Below are 16,767 nucleotides of genomic sequence, written 5' to 3' on the forward strand. Positions count from 1 at the left end.
AAGGAGGCTTTCCTCCACATTATCATGCTGCAGTATGTTTTCCTGAGGACCCGTCATCACAATATAAAATTATCTTGCTTATGTATTTGTTTATTGTCAGTGTTCTTCATGCTATTCCTGCATAGCAAACCACCTCAAATTTAGTGGTTTAAATAACAACCATTTTATAATGCTCATGAATTCTGTAGGTCAGGAATTTGGACAAAACACAGTGGGATGGCTTGTCTCTATGCCACGATGTGTGTGGGGCCACAGCTGGGAAGTCTCAAAGGCTGGAGTGATTGGACAGCTAGGGGCTGGAAACATCTGAAGATTCACTCACTCACATGTCTGGCAGTTGATGCTGGCTGTTGGCTGGGACCCCAGCTGGGATGTCAGCCAGAACACACATGCATGGCCTCTCCATGTGACCAGGGCCACCTCACATCATGGCAGTCTCAGGGTAGTAGGACTTCCTACATCTCAAGGCTCTAAAGGCATGTATGTGTCCCAGCTAACAAGGCAGAAGCTGTATTGCCTTTTATGACCTAGCCTCAGAAGTCACACAGAATCACTTCTGCTGCATTCTGTTGGCTACAAATGAGTCACCAGTCTGCCTAGACTGAATGGGAAGGATATTAGACAACACCTTTTGATGAGGAAGAGGCAAAGTTCTAGAAGACATGTGACCGTCTTTGGAAAGTGCCACCTACACAGTCAAGTCTCCCCCCACTAGAATATCATCTCCATGCAAACCACTTCTCATTTGTTTATTGTTGTATCCCCAGGGCCTGGCATGGTGCAAAAGTACATAGTAGGTGCTCAATCCATGTTTTAGAATGAATAAGTAAAGGTTTGTCTTTCAAAGAGTCATTTGAGCGCAGCTCTTCTCCCTCTAAGTGTATTTACTGCCCCAGTCCTTGATGTAGGCCTGGTCTGCTCTGTAGGAAGCCCAGTGCTTGCACTAGAAGGTAACTATAGCTTTTGTTTTGTTTTGTTTCTGGTTGGGGAGTGGGCGGGGGTTGGGGGTCAAAGGGAGTGGAGTTACTAGGGATTGAGAAATATGTAGCCAAAGAGATTCTGGAACAGCGTTCTACTTGTAAGGGATGTTGAAAACCCAGCCTGCTGTTTCTCATGCTGAACTCTTGAAATGCCCAGGAGAGGACGGTGGTTTTGTCCTCCAGGCCATGGGGAGCAGGAAAATGGCCCGATGGGAATGGAGCTTTGGAGAGGTACCTCCAGCAGCAGGGGGAGGGACTTGTGATGCCTCAGGAGCCATTGCAGAGCCCTCAGGTCTGTAAGGATGCACAGGTTCTCCCTGCTGTACTATGGGTGAAGGACCTTCCACTCGTTCTTCCCAAAGCCCGGAGGCACATCCAGTTTCTTCTCGTTTTCTCCTTTTCCATGAGGGGCGTGGGCAGCGGGGCAAGCCCAGCCGTGTCCCTGCCCCCCACCTCACCCCAATCTGTCTGGCTTCCCAAATCTCTCCACTGTTGTTCTGAGAGTTTGGATGTCATATTGCGACAACAGCCATCCCAATGTTCTCCCCACTTCTAGTGCCACCCCCAAACTGTCAATCCTCCAGTCCAGCCCCACAGCAGCTCCCCGCCACCTCTACCATAAAGCCCACACTCCTGGGGTCATCAGGCCCTTCTGGTGCAGCTGCTTCCTGCCTCTCCCCATCCTCTCTCCCGCGAGAATCTACCTCCTAGGTGCTGTAAGGTTCTAGCCAGGCTGTCAGGCCACCCTGGCTTTGCCTAGGGCCAGCTTACTCATTGGGCACAGCAGGCATGTCTTGGGCCGACCATATTTTTAAGCGCTCGTGAAATGTTTTACCTTCTTTTTTTTTTAATTTAATTTTTTTTTTTGTTAATCCTCACCCAAGGATATTTTTCCATTGACTTTTAGAGAGAGAGGAAGGGAGGGGGCGAGACACAAAGAGAGAAACATTGATGTGAGAGAGACATCGATTGGTTGCCTCCCACACGTGCCAGGATCAGGGCTGGGGATGGAGCCTGCAACCAAGGTACGTGCCTTTGACGGGAATCCAACCAGGGACCCTTCAGTCCACTGGCCCACGCTCTATCCACTGAGACCGGCTAGGGCTGTTTTACCTTCTTTTTAAAATCAGAAGCAAGAAAAAAAAAAGAAGAACTTTTAGGTAGGAGAAAATGTTTTAATACATAACATTTACATATGCACAAGTTGGTAAAATATAGTTTAAAAAATATTTTTATGGAGGAAGGAGCCCATGTAGGCAAAGGTGCCCACGGCTTACGATAATCATAATGCAGCCCTGGGTTTGCTGGCGCTGTGCGGGCCTCACCCCCTTACTGTCCACCCTGGAGACTTGGTCTTGGAGACTCAGCTCTGAGGCAATCTTTTCAAGGAAGCCGAAGCCATGGCTAGTGTCCTTTGACCTCTCCACCGTAGGACATACTGTAGTTTAGATAATCCGGTTGTAACCTTTCGGTTTTGTGTGTCTCTCCCTCACTGTACTGGCAAATCAACACCCCCCCCCCCCCCCCCCCCACCAGCCCCGCTTTTCTCCATCTTGGTACCTGCTCCCCACCTCTGGCAGAGCTGCCAAGTTAGAAGCCAGCTAACTTCAAAGAAAACTCTAGTAGATGCTCAGCCTGGGGGCACCCGGGAATACCCCCCTGGCCCCCAAACCGGGAACGAGGGGGGCGTGGCGTGCGGATGCCGGCAGTCAGCCTGGGAAAAAAGCCGGCTCCACCCGTCGCGGATCGGGAGAAGGAAACTGGCTCTGCGCCTCTGCCTTCTGGCCCCGTGCTCCCCCCGCCCGCCGACGCACGTCTTTCCTTCTCCCCTCCCGCCTACCCTGTTAGGTTTCTTAGGAAAAAGTGCTGCTGAGAATTCCCAGAAGGTCCCGGACGTGAAGTCACTGGTGTGAGGTCACCCAGCCCGGTTCCAGGAATCAGATGCTTGTGGGGGAGGAAGGAAAGAACAGAAACGAGGGAGAGTGGAGCCCTGGTTGTCGCTGGCGGGGCAGCCGGGCCGGCTGGGTCCCAGGCTCCATCTTCAGCCCGGTCTAGGCAGTTCTGAGGCCGGGAAAGGTTCCCGGGAAAAGAGGCTTCACTCCTCCCCTAAATCAGAAAGGCTAATTAGACACAAATGCACCCGATCTGTGTTAACCAAGATCTGGGTGTTGGAGCAGGTGGGCCAATAGGAGGGAGAGGTAGGGGGGGTGGTGGTGGTAAGGGGGGGGACTGGCTGGACCTTCCAGTTTGGAAAAAAGCTTGGCCATCGGGTCAGAATTTTAAAGGAACATACCCTTTGGCCCAATCAATTGCTCACACATAGGGATGTAGCCAAGGGACATGAACACAAGGATGAATGCCTATGATGGCTCATAGCAGCGTTGTGTGAAATACCAAAGACTGGAAGCCACCTTAATGTCCATCCGCAGGGAACCGAGTAAATGAAGGATATGGGATATATACTCTGTGCCTGGGAGACTACGCCTTGTGGGAAAGAATGAGGCGGTTGTGTAGGGGCTCAATGTCCGAGCTGTAGTGTTGGGGAAACAAAACTGGGGAGCATCCTCTGAACTCCTGTCTGTGCCCCCCCCCTTGTGATGTTTTAAAGATATATATTAATTTAACAAAAACTAGTATATACTGAGCACCTGCCACGTACCAGGCATGTTGCAGACACTGGGGATATAGCAGTGATTCGTGCAGGCCGGAGGTGGGGATAAACAAATGAAACGCACTGGGTTGGGTGTGGATACATGAGTGCTGTGAAGGGAATGAGAGAGGAGTTCAGAAAAGGCTGGAGGTCGTGCTATTTTAGACGGGATGGTCAGGGACGGCCTCTTGCACACGTTGACATTGAAGCAGAGAATGAGGGGAGAGAACTTCGGGTATCTGTCAGGCAGAGGGCAGAGAAAGTGCAAAGGCCCCCGAAGCAAGATTTTACTTGGTATGTGAGGAGCAGTGGGGAGTCCAAGCACAAGGGTCAAGGGGCAGAGTGATAGAAGGGAGCGTGGCCAGGTTGGGAAGGTGCGGGAGGGGGGCCATGGAGGCCTCTGTAGGGGGGTTAGCTTTCATAGTGAGATAGGAAGCCAGGGGAGGGTCTTAAGCAAAGAAGCCCATGATCTGACTTTAATAGATCACTCTGGCTGCTGGGTGGAGAGAGATGACAAAGGGTTAAGGGTGGAATCCGAGAGCCCAGGGAGGAAGCTGTTGCAATAATCCAGGGGAGACACAACAGTGGCTGGACAAGGGTGATAGAAGATGTCGAGCAGAGATGTGCTTCTAGATGTTTTCTGATAGTCGAACTGATAAAATTTGCTGATAGAACAGCTGTGCCTGTGAGAGAAAGAGGAGTCAGGAGTGATTGTGTAACTATAAGCATGGAGTTGTCATTGACCAGGACAGGGAAGACTGTGGGAGGAGCAGTTTTAGGAGTGGGGTAAGGAGGCAGTAGTCTGAGCTGCTTCTGTGGGTCAGGGGTTCAGGGGTGACAGAAATATGAGAGCTGTTTGGAATTTGTAGCAGGGAGGGTCCCCGAGGGAAACAGCCGGCACACTTGGGTTGAGAAATCTGAGAAGGGTTTAATAAAAGCACTCTTTACAGAAGTGTAGCAGGGTATAGAGAAACATGAGGACCATGCAGGACCCCAGGGCTAATCGCAATCCATAGTTCTGAAGGGGGAGAGGGGGGAGTTGCTGGAACCTGGGGACAGAGAGAGCTGAGTGGAGAGGACAACATCCAAACTTGTGTGATTTCATCCAAGGAAGGAGATTCATTTTTGATAGACAAGTTTGAATGTTGCCAACTGACAAGAGCTGAGGCCCTTGGTGGAGGAGTGCAGCCGGTCCATGGCAGCCCTACAGGGAGAACATATATCCTCACCTCATTCTCCTCCCCCCGCACCCCCTCCAAACGCATGTCTGTGTTGGCCAGTGGTCAAACCCCATGGGAAACCAAAGGGCAAGAGAGTCACTGATTGGCTCATACAGGTCAGCCCCCAGGCACAGAGCAGGGAGGAGAAGGCTGGGACAGCGAGTGGAACAGGCCCAGCACAGGGTCAGCGGTGAGGATGATATGCGAAGCCATGGCTGGAGAAGGGGCCACTTGGAGGCTGGATATAGGTAGACAAGGAGCGGAAGTCATTGCCCTGGGGTCATCTGATATTTAGAGGTTGAGAGATAAAATAGGACCGGGAAAGGATCCTCCAGCAAAGCAGTGGGTGAGACAGGAGAACAGAGAGTCACGTCATGGCCAAGTGACACAAATGTGTCTAGTTAGTAGGAGAGAGGGAGGGAGGGCAGGGAGGGCCGGGATAAATGGTCCCCATAGGTCAAGTAGGATGAGGTGTGAGTGTACATAGACTGTTTCTGGAAAGAGACTAAACAAAAAAAAAAACCTCGTAATAGTGCCTCTAGTAGAGATCCCAAGAGTAAGCCGAAGGAAGAAGACCGAACTTTTCATTTTCTTCCTGCTTGGATGTTTTTAACCATGTACATATATGAATTTTATCAAAGGTATGAAAATGTAATTTAAAAAAAAGACTCTCCATGGCAGGAAAGATACAATTTTACAGAAAGTAGATCCAATTTCCCCTCCTCGCCTGGAAGACAGGCCTGGGGGAGCACTGGGACTTGAGGAAGAGAACTGAGGGAGCCTGGGAGGGCGGCCCAGCACAGAGGTGCAGAAGGGTCTCCCTGGCTGAGTTCTGCCCATGGCTTTAGGAGCAGTGACACCAAAAGCCTGGTGTGAGCCATGTCCTGTTGCTCACTGCAATCCCCTGTTATTTGCACCCGTCAACCTGCTTCGGCCCCACCCAAGATGTCAGGAAAACTTTAATTCTTCACATCTTAGTATCTTTTCAGTAATTTTACATATCACGCTTTAAGATTTTTAATCTTGTACATAAAAAATAAATCCGCTTCCTCGGAAGAAGTTGCACCCGCTTGTAGGAGAGCGAGTCCCCTTAAATCCGATGAAGCTGTGCTTTAGGCAGGTGACTTCTCTGCAGAGTCTGACTCCTTTGGATCGGAAGCATTTTTCCCCCCCAGTTAAGAATCAGCTCCAGGTGAAAATTATTTCAGGATTGTGCACTGATTCTTATCTCTGTTGCAGATGCCGAGGATGGTGACCCACTTAAGGGTCCCAGCAGAACCAGACTCTCAGTAGCCTGAGCACAACTAAGCAAGCTTCTCACCAGCTGGAGGGCTGGGGATGGGAGGGGGAGGGTGGGGGCCGCCCTGGGAAACCCATGTCCCTCCTTTCCTGGGGCTGCTGCATTGGGCGGGGAGGGGAGACTCCCAATGGAACAGGCTTGCACTTTTCTAACTCAGCGTTTCTCCCAAAGGAAGGGCCAGGAAAGGGCCATCTCCCTTCTTGGGGACTGACTGTGAGATGCTCACTCTCCATCTCCCACTCCAGAATAACTCAAACTTCTCAGTATGCCCTCGCCTTTGAGCCTGTCTGTCTCTGTCCTGCTAAAAAAGGAAATTCCAGGAGAGCAGAGACCCTGTCTGTATTATTTGCCACTGACGATCCATGACTAGAACAGTCTCTGGCATCGCAGTTCAGTAAACAGCTTGAACGAATGCGCAAAATGACTTTTCCGCAGCTCAACCTGGATTTCAGGGAAGAAATCTGGAACACTCCCCTGACCATCCATGACTACACACACTCTCTCCATCATCTACTCAGAGCAGGGGTCCTGGGCTGGCAGCCTGCGCCCAGTGGTGGACTGGAGCCACCACCAACTGCCTGGAGAGCTGAGTGTGCCCATCTCTTCCCAATTTCACCTGCAGTGCCACTAGCTTGAAACCAGCCACAGTAAGAGAATTTATACCACGGAAATTGGGAAACACTGCAAATTATGACCTTTTCTATTTTTTTCCCCAGAGAACTGGTTGTTAAACGTGTATCGGCTCACCACTGCCTCGGGTCCTGTTTCTGCCACTTACAGGTTCTATAATCCAGACAAGTTAGTCACCCTGAGCTTCCATTCTCCATAGGACGGCGAACCCACAGAACCTACCTAACAGGACCGTCCGGAGGATGAAATGTGATTACAGTCCTGTAATGTCTTTAGCACAATGCCTGGCTACTAGTAAATACACAATCCACTTTAGTATCGTTCAGGTTATCTGTTGCTGCATAACAAACCACCCGCACAAATTAGTGGCTTAACACACAATGTTTATTTTGTTCAAGAATCTATAGTATGGGCAGGACTTAGTGAAGATAGCCCATAACTAAAGAGGCATGAAGGCTGGGGGTTGGGATCATCTGAAACCATGCTCACTCATACATCTGGCATTTGATGCTGGCTGTCAGCTGGGACCTCAGCTGGGGTTAGATAGAGATCAGAACACCCACACATGGCTTCTCCGTGTAAGCTGGGCTTTCTCGCCATATGGTGGCTGGGGTCCAAGGGTGAGCATCCCAAGAAAAAGCCAGCCAATAGCTGTATCACCTTTTTTTTTTTTTTAACTTACCTTGGAAATCACACAGTATCATTTCTTCCACAATTTATTGATTGGAAGCAAGTCACTAAGGCTGCCTATATTCAAGGGGAGAGGAATTAGATACTCCCTTTTGATAAGAAGATTGTGAAAGCGTTTGTGGACATTTTTAAAACATCACAGCTAATATTATTATCGTGGCTCTTAGCATAGTCCAACTTCTAGTAAGTGAATTGCCCTACTTCTTAGCCTCAGCTCCCTGTGGAAGGGCAGGGATTCATGAAGGTCCCTGCACCCCGCAGCTCTCCACGGGAATCCGGGCCCTGCCCCCTGCAGAGTTCACAAAGGTTACGGAAGTGAACTTCCTCTCCTAGGAGCTGGCCTTGACAATTGGTGCTCCAGCTTTGGATGCCATCCCTGCTTGCCCCATAGAGACTAAGGTGAGGGACCTGGGCAGGGCAGGACATAATCTCAACAGGCTGTACTCATCCTGGGGCTGTGGGTGACCAGGAGGGTCAGTTATAAACTCACTCACCAGCCGGCACTGAAGTTGGGACGGCAAGGTCACCATCTGGGAGTCAGGTCATAGGCTCATGGTCTGTGTTATTCCTTGGCCGCAGGTTTCCCACTCTGTCAATTGGGAATAAGTAAAGGTCTGTGGGTTGGGCATTTGGAACAAATCATCTTATTATTTAGGAAGCTGGGCTAGAAGCCAATTTCTTCTTCTGGCATCGGTTGACCGGGTCACAAGCTACTCTCATAGGAAACAGGGAAAGACAAGGCGGAGAGAAAGCTCCATCTCACATTGTGCTTGAGACCACAGACCGGGGGCCTAACCCCAGAGAGAAGTGCCTGTGCATGTGTGTATGTGTGTGTGTGATGTTGGGGTGACTTCTTTAGGGAAGACCCAGAAAATCTCATTTCAGTGATGGGGCAGGGAATAGGAGGAGCACCCACAAGAGCTGGAGAACAAGCTGGGAGGGGCTCAGGAGGATGAGAAGGTGCAGTGGGGTCACGCCCAGGCCCCATTTAGCCTCAGCTGCCCCTCCCCTTGTTCCTCTCCAGCCCAGTTTATGGCGGCAGTTCCTGTCCTCTCTCAGTAGCTCTTCCAGGTGAGCCTAAGAAGGGCTGAGGGCCCCGTGTGCCACGCCTGGGTCAGGGAGCTCCATCAGACCCCCCAAGGGCATAGGACCTCTGCCTATGCTGGCTCCCTCACAGGGAGCTCCAGGACCAACCGGACTGCCTGTGTGTGACATAGTGTGACCCTTGGCACATCAGGTCCCCCACTCCAGGCCTCAGTCTTCTCATCTGTAAAATGACCAGAGTTGTCTAAAGCAGTTTTCCCTAAAGTGAGGCTCATGAATCTCACAGTCAGCAAGGGTATTTCAGAGCAAAAACCAGCCTGGGGCTCATTTTCCCCAGAAGCAGGCCCTGAGACAAAGATGTGAGTGTGGGAGTTTCACTTTTTTTTTTTTTATTCTTTTTAAAAAAATATTATAATAAGTATTACAAAGGGTATTACATATGTGTCCTTCCCCCCCGGCCCTTGACAATCCCCTGCCCTCCCTTATCCCCCAGTGTCTTATGGGAGTTTCACTTTGCAGGTGATCGATTCCAGGAAGCACCAGTGGAGGAAAGAGAAGGTGGACAGTGAAGGAAAGGGACCAACCCAAGGTGTGTGGATGAGCATTTGCGATTATGGCTCAGTCCCACTGGGACCTCTGGGACGCAGTGTGGGACAGCCTCAGAGCCCCCTGCCCCAGCCCACTAAGGGTAAGGGCCGCAGCCAAGGGTATCAGCTCCCTGGCACTCCCTGCCTGCCCTGTGTGCCAGCCGAGCACAGTTCTGAGGCCAGAGAAATCCCCCGGGGCTGAGAGTTGCATGTGTTTACAGGGAGAAGCCATGAGCACATGTGAGGATTGTGAGTGCGAGGGGAGAGAGGAAGGTGTGGCAGGGTCTGCTACACAGGTAAGCAATTTTGTTCATGTACATTTCATGAATGTGAGATCAGCAATAATTTCCACAGAAATCCATTACCTTTGTAATAGTTATCATGGCCTTGCAGGTGCACCTGTGCCACCGGAACGGAGTTGGCCAGTTGAATTCAGTTCATTTTTAGTAAAAAGAATGCACGTAACTGTAGTTTAACTTGCTAAAATATAATTTTTTAATATTTATTAAATTTATTGGGATGACATTGGTCAATATGAATGTATAGGTTTCAGGTGAGGGTTTCTGTGTTACAATATCTGTATATTGCACCGTGTGCCCACCACCCTAAAATATTATTTTTACACCACTTTCATGTTATTGCTTACATTTGTTATATTTTCATCTTACAGTTACTATTATACAGTAGTATGGCCCTAAATCATAAAGATGGATCAGTAGTTCCAAAGAGGCTCATTAAAGCAAAAAAACAGTATTGAAAATAGTAGCAAAAACACTGCAAAATAAAATGTGATTGTGTATAGCCATGTAGATGAGGTTGTAGAATGAGATACATTTATACATTTATTCATACTTATAGAAGTATGAATAAGAAAGACAGCTATGGGAATGAATATCTGCAATGGGATTTTGTTAGCTGGTAATACATTTCCTCGGGTCCTAAAGGCACTTTCTATTATGCAATTTTGTCAAGTAGTGGCACAAAGCCCATTGAGACATTTGCATCAAGCCTCTCCAGAATGTGGAAAGTAATGATGTCCAGTGTGATATCAACGCATTTTATCATTAAAGACAGAGAAAAGATCAAAACCAGAGGAGTGTCACTAAAGTTGTCCAACTTACACTGAAAACCAACACAATTCACACTATGGCTTGTGAATTGAGTCATAGGCTACTGAGAAATGGTATGATCAGAGAAAAAGTAGAGCAAGCCCTTGACAAAACTCCTCGATCAAACAACACTTTTGGACGTCACAGAGATCAATGGCACACAGTGTGAAAGAGCCATCGCTGTCCTGAGAGCTGGCAGACAATCACTTTATTGTTGAACTAAACCACTTGTGGCAAGCCTTGTTCATTGTGGGTCCAGAATTTATCCCATCCCTTCTCTCTTGATAACAGACCTCTGATTTTGATCCATGCACCCAGATCTCCAGTCTCAGGCCATAAATGACGAGTGGTCCAAATCAGTCATGACCAGCCCATTTCCCACGTTCCCAATCTCCCTTGCTGGTATAGGAGACCATGAGACCCCGTTCTGGCCAATGAAACACGATGGGAAATCTGCTGAAGGTACTTCTATAAAAATTTTTGGATTTTAAAAAACAAATAGGCAAACGTGCTGGGACCTCTCTTCCCCTTTCTTTTTTTTTTTAATATATTTTTATTGATTTTTTACAGAGAGGAAGGGAGAGGGATAGAGAGTTAGAAACATCGATGAGAGAGAAACATCGACCAGCTGCCTCCTGCACACCTCCCACTGGGGATGTGCCCGCAACCAAGGCACATGCCCCTGACCGGAATCGAACCTGGGACCCTTCAGTCCGCAGGCCGACGCTCTATCCACTGAGCCAAACCGGTTTTGGCTCTCTTCCCCTTTCTTCCTAACTTAACGATGGTCATGATCCTGGTGCTGGGCAGCCATCTTTGCAAACAGGAAGCAACCAGCACAAGGCCAAGCCTGAGAACTCTAAGACGCCAGCACTGACATGACTGACGTGACCGAGGTGAGTGGCTGCCTCCTTCCAGCCTTCCTGTTCGGGCACAGGAGCAACCCCTCTCTCTGTTGAAAGCCACTCCATTACTGGTAGTTGACAGCATTCCTAATGGGTCTACCACTGATGTGTCTGCTCTCTACATATTTGCAGAATACACGAGAGAAATGTACCTGATGACTTTTTGTTCTATTTGCAAGATAAGATAAATGAGGCCCGGCCCGCCTGGCTCAGTGGTTGAGCATCGACCTATGATCCAGGAGGTCATGGTTCAATTCCCAGTTGGGCCATATGCCTGGGTTGCAGGCTCAATTCCCGGTGTGGGGCGTGTAGGAGGCAGCCAGTCAATGATGTTTCTCATCATTGATGTTTCTCCTTTTCCCTCTCTCTTCCTCTAATGAGCTATAGATCCCAGTTGGGTTTAGCCATGGGGAGCCTCAGCAAGAAAGGGAAAGGGAAGAGACTGAGATCAAGGCATTTAGTCCCCTGGGTCCCTGCCTGTGAGTCTCCATGTGCTGGATGCATCCTTCACCGAGGGGCCACTGAGCCTCCCGAGGCAGCCAGCCCACTCTACTCGGTTCTCTCCTTCTGGTGAGCCTCCCCTGCCCTTTCCTCTTCAGGTGCTAACAGCTCTGTTGGTGCTCATGCAGGTGATTGCACCATTCCTTGGGATGCTCCTACACGCACACGTCAGTCTTTTTGTAAATAAGCTTTGGATAGTCTTTTTGTAAATAAGCTTTCCTAAAAGTATCCTATTTTTTGAGTGTGCTATTATATATTGGTAACTGGCTGATCAACCAGCATCAATTCACAGGTTTAAAAGAAAACACACACACACACACACACACACACACACACACACACACAACTTGCATCTGAACGCCAATCACACACCACTGTATTTATAAACACCAGCTGTCAGGCAACAATCTGGCTCCTGATCTCGGTATGTGTGGAAACAAATAGCAAGAAGGGTCAATGCCCTATATTCATGTCTTCTCCGATGGACTGTGTCTTTTCAGACACTGTGGGGAGAGATGGACAGCAAGTGAGAGACACTGTTAAACAGTATGCTGCCTGTTCAGGGAAATATATTCACATGAGGTTTTGATATGAGAGGCGATACAGCATCCCTTTGTGCTATCGCTCTTTGCTATAGGTGGCCGGCTCAAGCAGCATCTCAGTGGCATGTTCAAAATCTTGATTACTTCGAACTCTTCCCTCCAGGGCAAGACTATCACTATTTTTCACGTTGAAGATAAGATATCAAGAATTCAAAGACAGAATGGTGGTGCCAAGGCTCAACCTTTGAGAGTATGACTCTTTCTCTACATATGAAGGTTTTCTTCTCTTGGCAGAGAAATAACTCAATATAAAGGCAACCACTAGAAAAATTAAAAGCAGACTATAAACCTTCAAATCATCAGGCAAAAATACAAACACATGTGCGCGCACACATACATATCAAAGAAAACAAAAAAATACACATAGTAAAACAGAGAACAGAGGAAGCATTGAAATAGAAAACACAGAAGATAAGATGACAGAATTAAGACTAATATATCAGTTACATCAACAAATATAAATAGGATAAACCCGTCCTTATAATAGAAAAAAGATTCTCACATTGGACCAAAAACAATGTCCTGTTGTGTGTTGTATAGAAGAGATACATCATTACCAAAACAACGTGTTAAAGTTAAAAATAAAATGTAAACCAGATATAGAAGAAAATACTGAGTTGAGGCTGCAGTGCTACCATCAGCCAAGGGTAAATTTAAAATAAAAATGTTAAATGAGACAAAAGGAAGTTAAACAGAAGAGAGAACAGTATCCATGTTAAGAATCTAGTTTTTAGAAATCTCTATGCACCAAATAGCATAACTTCAAAATCAAGAGTAAGATATGATAGTTGAGAATAAAAATATACAGAAGACGCAAGTAGAAAGGGGGTGAAACAGAAGAGTATATTTTAACTGAGCACATCAGCTCATGAGCTAGCAAAAAAACAAAAGACAGAGAGGAATGTGGAGAATCTGAATAATATTAAATATGATTGAGCTTGAGGTGCAAAAATCTCAAATAAAATACAAGCAAATATAAATCATCAATATCTCAAAAAAATCAGTTATCACCTCCAAGTAAGTTCATTGTAGTAACATTCAGGTGGTTCAATAATATTAGGGAGTCTAATAAAATTGACCATATTATTAGATCAAAGAAGAATGACATAATTTCTTCTCAATAGATGCCAAAAAGAGATTTGATACATATCTACATCTAGTCCTGCTTAAAACAAACAAAACCATAACAGAATAGCAAAAGTATGTATAGATGATGCGATTGAAAAATGCACAATAATCAGAGACAATAAGAGAATTCAGGATGAGGGTGGTTTCCAAGGTTAATATAAAAAACTCAGTAGCCTTCTTTTATATTGAAAAAATACAACTTATCAGAAAATATAATAGCAAGAAATTGAAGTGACAATAGCACTCAAAAAGATAAAATATTCAGAAAAATATTTAAAAGACATATAAGGGCCTTTACAAAGATAATACTAAAGTTATACAGGGAAAATTCTATACTGTGCTTTTGAATAGAAAGACACAATATTAAAATGTCAGTGCTCCCAGGCCGGGTAGCTCAGTTGGTTAGAGTGTCATCCTGATACGCCAAGGTTGCCGGTCTGGGCACATAGAAGAAACAACCAATGAATGCATACATAGTGGAACAGCAAATTAATACTTCTCTCTGTCTCTGTTTCTCTCTCTAAACATCAATAAATTTAAAAATGTCAGTGCTCAATTAACATATTAATTCAATGTGATCCTAATTAAAATATATTGACCCTTGAAAAAGTGGAGTTAGAGGCACTAAACCCCTGCAGTCAAAAGTCTGAATATAACTTTTGACTCCCCCAAAACTTAACAATGGTCTTCCCTCAGTATCCTCAGTATCTACCAAAATCTGTAGATGCTCAAGCCCCTTATATAAACTGGCACAGAACAATGCACACAGTCAGCCCTCTGAATCCAATGACTCCCAACCATGAATTGAAAATACTGTTTTCCGTCAGTGGATGGTTGAACCTTTGGATGCAAAACTGAGGATATAGAGGGCAGACTGTATATTTATTGAAAGAGTCCCCATATAAGTGTGAAGTTCAAACTCATGTTGTTTAAGAGTCAACTATATTCATAGGACTTTTTTGTTTGTCAGGTGGGGAACGCGTAAAAAAATGATATGAAACTCAACTGCGGAAATAAATAAGAGCCAGGAAAGCCCTGGAAAAGAAAAGTAACACAATGGGTTAGACCTATCAGATGATAAAACACACTATGAAATTATAATCTGTAAAGCAATGTGGTACTTAAAGATGAAATAAATAGATAACCCAGTGGACCAGAATAGAGAACCCGAAGCAGGTCCCAATATACACGAGAAGTCCATTTCTGTTTAAGGTAACTGACATTAGAAGAGAAAGGAGATAGGAAAATGAACTGATCACGTTGGAGGGGAAGGGTAAAGTGGGAACCCTATTCCATTCCTTAAATCAAAATATTCCAAATGGATAAAGGTTTTAGATATTAAAAGACAATAAAATGCTAGAGAAAAGAATAGGTAAATTTATTTATAATATTCTGATAGGAGTGCAGCACAACAAACCCAGGGTCCCTCAATGGACTGTATAAACATTCAAAACTTCTGTATGGTAATACAACAGACTAGAAACCAAGGTAAAAAACCAACCAGGAATAAGTGTGACAGGTGTGACAGGCAGAAGGGCTTATTTCCTCACTCCTCAAAGACTTAAAACAACCCAATACAAAATAAGCAAAGACTATAAACCAGCAGTTGAGAGAGAAATACAAATGGCTTATAAAAGTCTCAACTTCACTCATAATTAGAGATATGCCAATGGAAGCAGTAAGATATCTTCTTTGTTTCTCCTATCAGATTGGCAGAGATCAGTAAGTTTGATAAGACCTAGTGCCAGGGAGGGTGTTAGGAAACAGGCATGTTCAGATGCTACTGGCTGAGTGAAATTGGTGCAACTCTTGGGAGGATGATTTGGCAATATCTGTCAAAATCCTTTGACCCAGAATTCAACAGCTCGAATTTTTAATCCACAGATCTACACTCAAAAGCCTTCCAGTTTAGCTCAGCCGGTGTGGCTCAATGGTTGAGTGTCAACCCATGCACCAAGAGGTTGCCCATTCGATTCCTGGTCAGGACACATACCCAGGTTGTGGGCTCGATCCCCGGTAGGGGGCATGCAGGAGGCAGCCGACTGATGTTTCTCTCTCATCGATAAACAAGAATGTTCCCTGTAGGAACATTCACTCCTACATCCATAGCAGGAGCCTGGAGAAGTAAGTTCCTTTGAGTAGAAGGAGGAAGAGGCAAGGTGGAGACGGACAGGACTCTCCCCAGGACTGGAGTGGTGGGGCTGTCCAGAGAGGGGTGTTTGAGCATCCTAAGGAGATAGGACCTTAGTCCTTATTCCCAGCCTCACGAAAGACTCCTGCCTTCCCTCCCACAACCGAGGGTGCCACCACCTACTCTGGGTAAATCCATAGGCTTGGATAAGGGGTGCATTAGCCATGAGCAGACAACATGGCTGAAAAATCAGAGAGCCAGGCCTTCCTGGACAGAGAAAGGCATCCCCATTTGTGAGACAAGCCTTGGAGGTGGTGGGGTGGGGGCAGCACATGGGAGAGTGTCCCTGCGGACTGAGGTTGAAGTTCTGGGGACTCGGCTGCTTTGATTTGATTTTGAAAAATAACATCTTTTCAATCAATGTTGCTGGAAAAACTGGCTATTTACCTGCAAAAGAATGAAGTTGGACTCTGACCTTATACCACATACAAAAAATTAACTCTTAACTAAAAGACCTAAATGTAAGAGCTAAAACTATAAAATTCTTAGATGCAAAATAACATGAAGCTCCTGGCAACCTAAGAATCATGGTGGAATAAAATCCTTCCCCGCTCCACTAATATAGATGGAGAGAACCCTACACCGTTGAAACTGACCTGTGAGCCCCAGGTATCTCTCATTGATAAGGAGGTAGACTTACTGGTGAAAGGCTGAAAACAAGGGCACCGACTGTCGTGCCCTCTCCCTCCTCTTATCAAGGCAAAACCTGCTTGGAGTGAATCAATCTGAAGTGTTGAACTTGACTTCTTACATGTGGACATACTTGTCCATCCAACCACTGCCCAGATCAAAATAAACATCTCCAGCATCTAGAAGACTGGCTGGTGGCTCTTCCCAGTCACTACTCCCTAAGGTAATGTTATCTGTTGCTGTGCTTTAGTTTTGCCTATTTTTAAACTTCATGCAAATAACTGGAATGGTAGTTATTCCTCTTTTATGGTTGGCTTCTTTTCCTCAGTATAATGTTTTAAAGAGTCATCCCTGTCATTGAATGAGGCAATTGTTTGTGTGTGTTTTTTCAGTGCTAAAATTCCATTGTATGATAAATCACAATTTGTTCCCACACACAGGTTGGATATTTAGGTTGTTTCCAGTTTTAGGCTGTTAGGAATAAAGCTGCCATAACATTCTTGTGGCTTTTGGTGAACATAAAAGCCTTTTTTTCTCTTGGGTATATACTAAGGAAAAGAATTATAAGATCATAGAGTTTACCTATGTTTGACCTTTGCA

This window comes from Myotis brandtii, unplaced genomic scaffold, assembly GCF_000412655.1.
Source record: "Myotis brandtii unplaced genomic scaffold, ASM41265v1 scaffold134, whole genome shotgun sequence".
NCBI classification, from domain to species: Eukaryota; Metazoa; Chordata; class Mammalia; order Chiroptera; family Vespertilionidae; genus Myotis; species Myotis brandtii.